A 10,417-nucleotide genomic window follows, 5' to 3' on the forward strand; every position below is an offset into this window, starting at 1 on the left:
ATCTCTCCATCGCATTCGTGGACGTCCTAAGGGTATTTTTCCTGTCGGGGCTTCCTCCCAGATTAACTTGGCAAGGCAGTTATAAGGGAGTCTATGGACATGGCCAGCCCATTTTAGACGTTGGATTTAATCTCGGACTACGTCGCTAGCACTATACATCTGTTTGACCTCGGTACTTGTCTCTTGTCTTATTCGGTATTTTTTTTTAATGTTTATTTTGCAATCTGTTACATCATATAATAACAATAAGCATACATGTTGATTGGTACAATGTCGTGTGAGAGAGAGAGAGAGTTTGTCCAATGATCCACTCTCTGTATGCACTTTTACGTTCTTACATTTATGTTAAAAAAAATAAAAATTTGTAACTTTACATTATTACATCGATATTAAAAAATAAAATAAAACTATCACAATTTAAAATTAATTTCATATGTACAATTATTGCTGTTAGAATTGTAGATCCAAGGGTGTTCTTATTTTCAGCCTTCGGGTTTCTTCACTGTTGTCAAGCAGATTAATTGCCAGTGTGTTTGGATGTTGCTCTAAGCGTCTTAGGTAGTTTGTGCTAAGCTGTTTAGTCACTGCAGTAACCGTTGGCATCTCTAGATCATTATAAATGTCTCGGTTTGTTACGAACCAAGGAGCATCTACTTATACTGCGCAGGGCTTTTGACTGGAATCTCTCGATGATAGCAATGTTCGATTTAGATGCTGTTCCCTATAACTGGATTCCATAGGTCCATACTGGTTTGAGAACGGTATTGTAAGCTAGTAATTTGTTCCGCAATGATAATTGTGATTTTCTGCCAAGGAGCCAGTACAGCTTTTTCCATTTAGTATCCAGCTGCTTTCTTTTTTCCATATGTGGGTACGCCAGGTTAGATGTTTGTCCTTATTCGGTATTGGTTAGTGTTCGGGTTATGTTTTATATATTCTTACTTACTTACTCGCTTACTCCGTGGCGTTACAACTCTTCGTGGGTTTTAGCCAACTCGACAACATGCCTCCACTCTTCTCTGTTTTGAGAAATCTCTATCTAATTTTTCACGCCCATAGCTTTCAGGTCTCCTGCTATATTATCTCACCACCGGAGTTTATTTCCCCTACCAGCATTACACTGTTCTTTGGCCAGAATATCTTCTGAGGTGTCCTGTCCATTGGAGTCATCTGGACGTTATTTCTTTTATGATGATGGCGTCTAGGTATAGTTCTTAGAGTTCTTTGCTAGTTATTATCCTATATTGTCCTGCTGCTTCATCAAGCACAGACCCATAGATCTTCCTTAGGATTTTTCTTTGCCAAACACGTAGTCTCTCTTTATTCGCCTTTGTTATCTTCCACGTTTCGCTTTCATACATCACCATGGGTCGTATGATCGTATTTTTTATTTGCTGATTTCTTCTCCTTCTTCTTTTTGTATAGACATGACTCTGTCTGTTTTTTCAATGTGCCTCTAGTAAGCTGTTAAATCGTTTTCGTGGTCTTCCCACTGATCGTCTTCCTATTGGGGAACCGTCTTTCGATGTCCTTACTACTCTATTTCTTGTCATTCGGCTTGGCTTATGTGGTCATTCTATTCGTCTGTTTCTTACCCAATTATTAATGTTGTCCACCTTGCATCTCCGTCGTATATCTGCACTTCTAGCTCTGTCCCATATTTATACCCGTATATGTCCCATATATAAATTTGTTATATAAAGTTATTAAAATAAATCAACACTTTTTGAGTTATTAAAGACCAAAGATTTAATTTTTTCGTAAAAAAATGCATGTTTTATTTACAAAAAAGTTATTATTACTGAAATTGAAGATAATAAAAAATTGAATACATTCCTCACATAAAGAACTAAACTAATGTTAGTTCAAAGTGAGTTATTGGCAATTGAATCTGTATTTTTTTCGACGAGTACTCAAATCTAAGTAGTCAAGCTTAAATAACGGGAAAACGATGCAATGTATAAAATATTCCTGCTAAACATTTGCCAAAGTACTTTAGAATACCTATCAAATGAGCTTCAGAACAAGGTAATAGCGTCAAAATTAAGCAAGTTATTTTATATATTATTTTATATATATTTTATATATATTTTATATAAGCAAGATTTTTTTAGGAAAAAGTGAAAACTAAAACATACGCCATTTCCCTAAAAATTAAAATTTATAGTATTCCTTACGAGAACTTCTTTATATTAACATAAGTAATGTTTTCGGTAATTTTGACCGGTTTAGAATGCATATTTTTGAAAAAAGATATAATTTAAAAAAATCATAATTTTTAAAATTATTGTAATTCTCATATTCTTTTGATAATAACTCCAAAAATACTCAATATACGTAAAACATTATATAAAACCAAATTTTAGTTTTTTTTGTGCCAAATATTTTACCTGTTTTACTATTTCTATAGGGTAAAAAATAACCGAGATAGAAACGTTTAAATCTTAAATTTTGCTGTGGGAACCATGCAACCGGGGTCATTTAACCTTTTATTTTTAAAAATTAAGGGGTTAAAATATTAGCTTCAACGTGCTTAAATAGAACTTGGAATTAACTTTCAAATAGTTTTTAGATGAACCTGATATCGTAAACATGACCGGAGTTATTAAAAAAAAAATAATAAGATTTTTTGGAAATATTTTTAAAAGATAAATTTTGAAAAAATTTTGGAGAGCATAAATTTTAACGCTACCAGCATGTTCGGGGCACTTCGGGGGCTCATTTAATAGATATTTTTAAGTACTTTGACAAATGTTTGATAAGTTTATGTTATAAAATGCATAAATTTCCCGTTATTTCAGCTTGAATACTTAAGAGTTTTTTACTCGCCGAAAAAAATATACATTCAATTACCTATAACTCACTTTTAGTTAACATTAAAAGGTTTTTGTATTAAGGGGTTTATTTCATTTTTTATTAACTTCAATTTTGATAATAATAAATTTTTTGTAAAAACTTACACTTTTGAGTTATTGATGAAAAATTGGTTAAAAGCATGCATTTTTCTCAAGAAAAATTAAAATCTTTGATCTTTAGTAACTCAAAAAGTTTTGATTTATAACAAATTTTGCTTGAAATTTGTCCCACTATCGAATTCTAGGGTTATTTTTAATAAAATAATTTTCACCCCCGAGAAGGGGTGGCATCCACCCCCAGGGTAAAAGCGCAAGTTGGCACCATGTCACCTTTGTTCCTTGAGATATCCTCTAACCGCTCACCAATTTTCATGCAAATCGATGGAGGTTCAACGAAATAGGAGGTAATAGCTCATATCCACCTTCAGTGACTCCACTATAACTGTTCTTATAAACTCCGTCTCTATATCCTGTAGCTTGGTATCTTTTGTCGTTCCATTAGTACTCACGATTCCTGCCAAAAGTTTTTGCTGGATCTGTTCAAATTGTTACTTTGATTGATAATGCAATGAGCCAAAGAGAAGTGGCCAGACAGCTTGTAGCCAATTGTTGTATGGTCCAAAAACATACCATAACGATTCGTAAAGACTGGATCTCTTTAAAGGTCTTTAAAGTGCTTTGAAAACTTTCATTTTTGTATTCCGTGATATTTCTTTCCTGCTTATAAATTTTTGTTGATTGTATAATACAGTTGTAGGTTGTAGCGTTTTCTATATTCTGCTATTGATTTCTGTTTCAAGAGATCCTGTTTCTTCTATTATTATTCCTACAAGTAGGCATGTATAAGTTGTATTTTGTGATATTTTTGTTCCTCCAATTTGTATATGTATTTAGGTCTTCTGCATAACTTTTGTTTTGTTAATATTTATTTCATTCCGTTTTCAGTTCCCAAGTACTTTGATTTCTAAATTATTCTAAAGATATTTTTTAGTTTTTGCAATTAACATCAAATCACCAGTAATTACTCTTTCGTAATTTCTAATCTGCAGATTTCCATAGTCTACACTCATCTTTTTATTCCTTATTACGAATTTCTTAATAATTTCGTCTATAAATATTATAAATGGTGTCGGGCTAAGTGCTCATCCCTGTCTTGAACCTTCATTTATTGTATACGTATCTGATGTTGAAGAATGTTCCCTTCTTCAACATCAAAGGCATTACCAATAAAGTATCTCTAATATATCGTAAATGACTTACGTCCTATAACATCTGAAATATCCAAATCGAGTCGTTAAAAGATGTATTTTAGTGCTTGGTTTCTTCGGTTGTATTTTTAATTTTTAACTTAACCTTTATTAGCATACATCTCATATTAATCATAGTGATAATTGTTGATAAATAGTATTTCGTGATAATATGATCCGGAGACTTCGTAATTCAATATAATTATGCAGTAATTTGTCAGAATGTGTGAGGTATACAATATTAATATTGAACAATTATATGTTTATATGGTTGTCCTTTCTAATGCAAATATGTTTTAATAACAACTCATTAATAACTCATTAATAACAAAAATTAAATAATATCTGGTAATAATTAACTGGCCATCTGGAATCGTATAGGAAGCGCAATTTTATTCTAAGAAATAATATTTTTGAAGTGAAAACTTCTTTAGGGACGTTGTGCGATTTTTGGATAGGAGAAAAAGCATTGAATTCGCGACCGTCATCGCGACCGTCATTGCGACCGTCATCGCTTGTGCTATATATTATTTGTATGTATTTATAAATTGTATCTTCTTCTTCATGTGCCATCTCCTCTAAGAAGGTTGGCAACCATCACGGCAATTCGCACTTTCGATACCGCTGCTCTAAAGAGATCAGCAGAAGTGCAACTAAACCAGGCTCTCAAATTGTTTAACCAGGAGATGCGTCTTCTTCCGCTACTCCTTCTACCCTGTATTCTTCCTTGTATTATTAATTGTAACAACTAACAATTGTTATAACGCTCGCCCCTCATAAATTGTATAGAAGTATTTAAATTTAAAATAAATGTAAAATATATTTTAGGATGGGGAAAAAATATTTATTTCGCGACCGTCATAGCGACAGTCATTTCTTCGACGAAATAAATTTTGTACGTATCTATATTATATGTATCTATACATAAATTGTATAGAAGTATTTAAATTTAAAATAAATGTAAAACCTATTTTTCGATAGGGAAAAAGGATTTATTTAGCGACCGTCATCGCGACCGTCATCTCTTCGGCGAAATAAATTTTGTACGTATATGTATTGAAGTGAAAACTTCTTTAGGGACGTTGTGCACTTTTTGGATGGGAAACAGTATTAAATTGGCGACCGTCATCGCTTCGAAGAAATAAATTTTTGAAGTGGAAACTTCTGAGGGTCGTTGTGCACTTTTTGGATGGGGAAAAATTATTAAATTAGCGACCGTCATCGCTTCGGCAAAATAAATTTTTAAAGTGAAAACTTCTTTTGGGGACGTTGTGCACTTTTTAGATGAGGAAGGAGTATTGAATTAGCGACCGTCATCGCTTTGGCGAAATAAATTTTTAAAGTAAAATTTTCTTTAGGGACGTTGTGCACTTTTTGGATGGGGAAAAATTATTAAATTTAGATGGGGAGAAAGTAATAAATAAGCGACCGTCATCGCTTCTACGAAATAAACATTTGAAGTAAAAACTTCTTTGGGGACGTTGTGCTATTTTTGGATGGAAAAAAGTATTAAATTATCGACCGTCATCCCGACCGTCATCGCTTCGATGAAATAAATATTTGAAGTGAAAACTTCTTGAGGGACGTTGTACACTTTTTGGTTGGGGGAAAAGTATTGAATTATGGACCGTCATCGCTTCGACGAAATAAATATTTGAAGTGAAACTTCTTTAGGGACGTTGTGCGCTTTTTCGATGGAAAAAAGCATTAAATTAACGACCGTCATCGCTTCGATGAAATCAATTTTTGAAGTGGAAACTTCTTGAGGGACGTTGTGAACTTTTTGGATGGGGAAAAATATAAATTAGCGACCTTTATCGCTCCGACGAAATAAATTTTTGAAGTGAAAACTTCTTTAGGGACGTTGTGCACTTTTTGGATGGGGAAAAATTATTATATTAGCGACCGCCATCGCTTCGAAGAAATACATTTTGAAGTGAAAACTTCTTTAGGAACGTTGTGCACTTTTTGGATGGGTGAAAAGTATTGAATTTGGGACCGTCATCGCTTCGACGAAATAAATATTTGTAGTGAAACTTATTTAGGGACGTTGTGCACTTTTTCGATGTAAAAAAGTATTAAATTAGCGACCATCATCGCTTCGATGAAATCAATTTTTGAAGTGGAAACTTCTTGAGGGACGTTGTGCACTTTTTGGATGGGAAAAATATTATATTAGCGAACCTTCATCGCTTCGACGAAATAAATTTTTGAAGTGAAAACTTCTTGAGGGACGTTGTGCGCTTTTTGAATAAGGAAAAATTATTAAATTAGCGACCGTCATCGCTTCGACGCAATAAATTTCTTAAGTGAAAACTTTTATAGGGACGCTGTGCACTTTTTGTATGGAAGAAAAGTATTGAATTAGGGCCGTAATCGCTTCGACGAAATAAATATTTGAAGTGAAACGTATTTAGCGACGTTGTGCACTTTTTCGATGTAAAAAAGTATTAAATTAGCGACCATCATCGCTTCGACGAAATAAATATTTGAAGTGAAAACTTCTTGAGGGACGTTGTGCACTTTTTGGATGGGGAAAATTATTAAATTAGCGACCGTTATCGCTTCGACGAAATAAATTTTTGAATTGAAAATTTCTTTATGGTCATCACTTCGCTGAAATCAATTTTGTACATATATAAATTATGTGTATGTATACATAAATAGCATAGGGCATACGCATCGCGCATATCGTATATGATATAGGTACAGCACTTCTTTTAGGATGGGGTAAAAGCATTGAGCTCGTAATGTATATACTATAAGAAGTTTTCACTTCTGTCGGCACTCCCACGAGTGCCTTCAATTTTTTTTTTATAACCATTTCTGTTAGTGGGCTTGCAGACACTTCAAGACGTGTAGCTTACTCGGTTGATGGTTCGAATCATATTCTAGTCAGGGAAATATAGTTTATATGCAGCAGTTTAAAATCCAACGGTTACAAACTTTAAAAGGAAGTCTTCTTCTTCTTCGTGCGACCAGGATTACTCCTGTTTGTCTGCCTCTTATTCTGTTTCAGTTGTTGTTGACTGTACATTATCTTTCCACCTTTTCAGGGGCCTTCCAACGGGTCTTCTGCTATACGGCTTGTTGTTTTTATAGATGTTCGCTAATCTATCTGGTCCCATTCGGTTTACATGTTCGTTCCAGTTTTTTTTCTTGTTTTTATCTACCTGTTAATATTTGGAATTTTGCACTGTTCGCGTATATTTCAGCTGCTTTGTTTGTCTCTGTATAATATGCCCGCTATCGATCTTAATACTTTCATTTCGATATTGTTGGTTTGTTGTTTCGTCTTTCTTGTATCGGTCCTTGTCTCCGCTGCATATGTTAGCTCTTACGGTTGTCTTGTATAGGTACTTTCATTTTGCTTTCCGTGGTCAGATATTTGTTTCTCCGTATGGTTTCTAGGAGGCAACCTCTTACTCTTGCTGCTTGCCTTGTGGTCTCTGTTCTTATACTGCCGTGATAAGGTAAAAAGCAGTAAATGCCAAAATAATGGTTTTAACATTAAAAAATATGTCTTAATTTTTGACAAATCAAACAATTGTGTTACTTGTTTTTTGGCTGAAAATTGAGCAGTTACTGCTTTTGCCCTAATAAGTTGCTTTCTTAAGCAGAAATGTAGAACTGTCAGCTTTATGTAATATCGGTTTTAAAAATAAAACAAAAATGCAGAATAAAGTGGTAAGTAGTGTAATCAAATAAAAAATCAAATGTAATTCACATTAGAAAAAGAAAAAAGTCTTAATTAATTACATAATATTGAAAAAACTATTTGAAATTTATTAAGTCTTCTACATCATCTTCTTTTAATGAAAGCCAAAAATGCCGTCTGTTTCCAGGTATGAGAAGGCAGAGGGCACAGTTACGAAGTTATGCCTTGTTTCTTTTGCGTAGGGACACCTCTACAATTATCGCTTAATTTACTAGGAATTTCTAGTTTAAAATCTGCTTTATATTCTTTGAAATTTTCGTCGTTAATATTATTTTTATAAAAAAGTAATCGACTGCCTCGTCTGAACTGTACCACAGTATATCGCAAAGCAAAGGTCTATCCGGTTTTTTATTTGGCTTTTGAATCTGCAGATTGCCAATTTAAAACATCTACATTTTTTAAACAAATTACGTTCATTTTTTTTTCATTTGACTTTTCTACAGCCTCGATAAAATCGTTGAAGTCATAAATATTTCCTTCATTTGTAATCTTCATGCTCTGTTCCACACCGTGATGAACAGAATCCGCACTCATGAAGGTGTGGCCTGTCTCAAAATGTTTAAGGATAATTTCAGAGGTGGCAATCATTTTTGAATTTACCATTGTGACAAACATGGTAAATAAGCACCAATTTTTATTTTGGGCTGAGCAATTGTCTGTCCAATACAATACTTTAACGGCGTCTCTTTCTTCAACTAAAGCTCTACAATATGCAGATGCAATTTCTTCTGCCTTTCTTCCAGCCACTCCTTCATGCCACAAGACTGATATGTTTTTTTAGTGCTTCTACTCTTCTTGTTTGCCATTGATGCAAAGGTTAGATGAAAAGCCACGAAACAAATGATAAGACTAAACAAATCTAAGTACGGTCAGAAACTGTAAATTACACTTTCTGCGTGATGTCATGTGTTTATTTTAACGGATGTTAAATCAGGTGATGTTCGCAAATGACAGTTTCTGAGAGGATACTGCCTTATGTCATGATAAACAAACAAACTTTGGATATAAATGTGAAGAAAATTTAGCAGTATCTACTTTATTCGTTTACATTCACATTACAGCAGTAATTAGTTATTACGTTGCATACTGCCTGTTAGCATCACAATGAGAGTTACTGCTTTTTGCCATTGCTAGTTCTGGTATAAGTTGACTATAAATGTGCACCAAACCCTTTGTAAAAGTAAGAGCAGTTACTACTTAGGTAGGATGCCTTAATATCTCATTTTTGACAAAAATGTCACTTACTGCCTTTTACCTTAACACGGTAGGATATTCCTGTCACTAGTGGTCTCTACTCCTAGGTACCTAATTGAATTTCATTACTTGTTCTACAATTTTGCCAAAAAGGAAGTCATGAGTAAAATTGTAGGTCAATGGATCTGCACTACAGTGAGAATGAGTACACAATGCTCGGTGTTAGACGTTAGAAAACCAGAATTTATTTATTTTAATGCACAACATGCCTTGAAGGAATAGGGCAAAATTAATATTTTACATATTATATGTATTACATAATGTACATATCAAATTGTTTCACGTAACGTAAACTCTTTATATCTTATTATAATGGGCACGGTGAATACGGCAAAATTATTATTTTACATATTATATGTATTACATAATGTACATATCAAATTGTTTCACGTAACGTAAACTCTTTATATCTTATTATAATGGGCACGGTATACTATATTCCTCCATTCTTTTCTGTTTTGCGTATTTTTCTTCCATTCATTTATTTTGAGGTATTTTCGGTTTGCCCCGTCCTCTTGGACCAAGTAACCTAATATGCAGCAAAAGTTTAAGCCATAGGCGTAACCAGGGGGCGGTTTTGGGGGCTTATAACCCCCCCCCCCATTGGGATGTACTTTGAGCTCTATACTCTTAACACCATAGCCCTCAGAGACATTCCAGTAGTTGTAACCCCCCCCCTTTCAGGTAGTTGAAACCCCCCCCTTAGGATAATCCTGGTTACGCCTATGGTTTAAGCATTCGATATCTTTGAATTCTTTCCACACGTCCTAGCACTCCTAACCATCGGATCCTGTGTATTTTGGCAAAAATTGGTGATGCTGCTTTTTTTTTATAAATCTCAATTAATTCTTTGTTGTTCCTTCTCTTCCACCCATCATCAGTCTTCTTTCCAACGATGTATCTCAGTATTTTTCTTTCCCATCTCCCTAATACTTTTTTTCCTTTCATTTAGTACTCATGTCTCACCGACGTATGTTACCGTCGGTCTAATCACTGTTTAGTATAATCTCAGTTACCACTTTCTGTATGACATATGACTTCAATTGTGATCCCAAGCTGCCTTCTTGTTCCCTTTCGCTATTACTACTTCCATGTCATATTTTTCCCTTCCTTCTTCATCTATAAACACAGCTAGATACCTACTGTAATTTTTCAATACTTTCAAGTTTATACTCATTGTCACTTGCTAAATTTGCTATTAACTGATTTGTTTTAAGTCTGTTGCTCCTATTTGGTTTTGTTCTCAATTATGTAATCCTGAATGCTTCTTCGATAATATTCTTCGCTACCCTCTAGGTCCTAGGTCTTTTACACTCTTGGCTCAAAGAGCAGATTCCAACTAT

Source organism: Diabrotica virgifera, chromosome 1 (assembly GCF_917563875.1).
Source record: "Diabrotica virgifera virgifera chromosome 1, PGI_DIABVI_V3a".
Classification (NCBI taxonomy): domain Eukaryota; kingdom Metazoa; phylum Arthropoda; class Insecta; order Coleoptera; family Chrysomelidae; genus Diabrotica; species Diabrotica virgifera.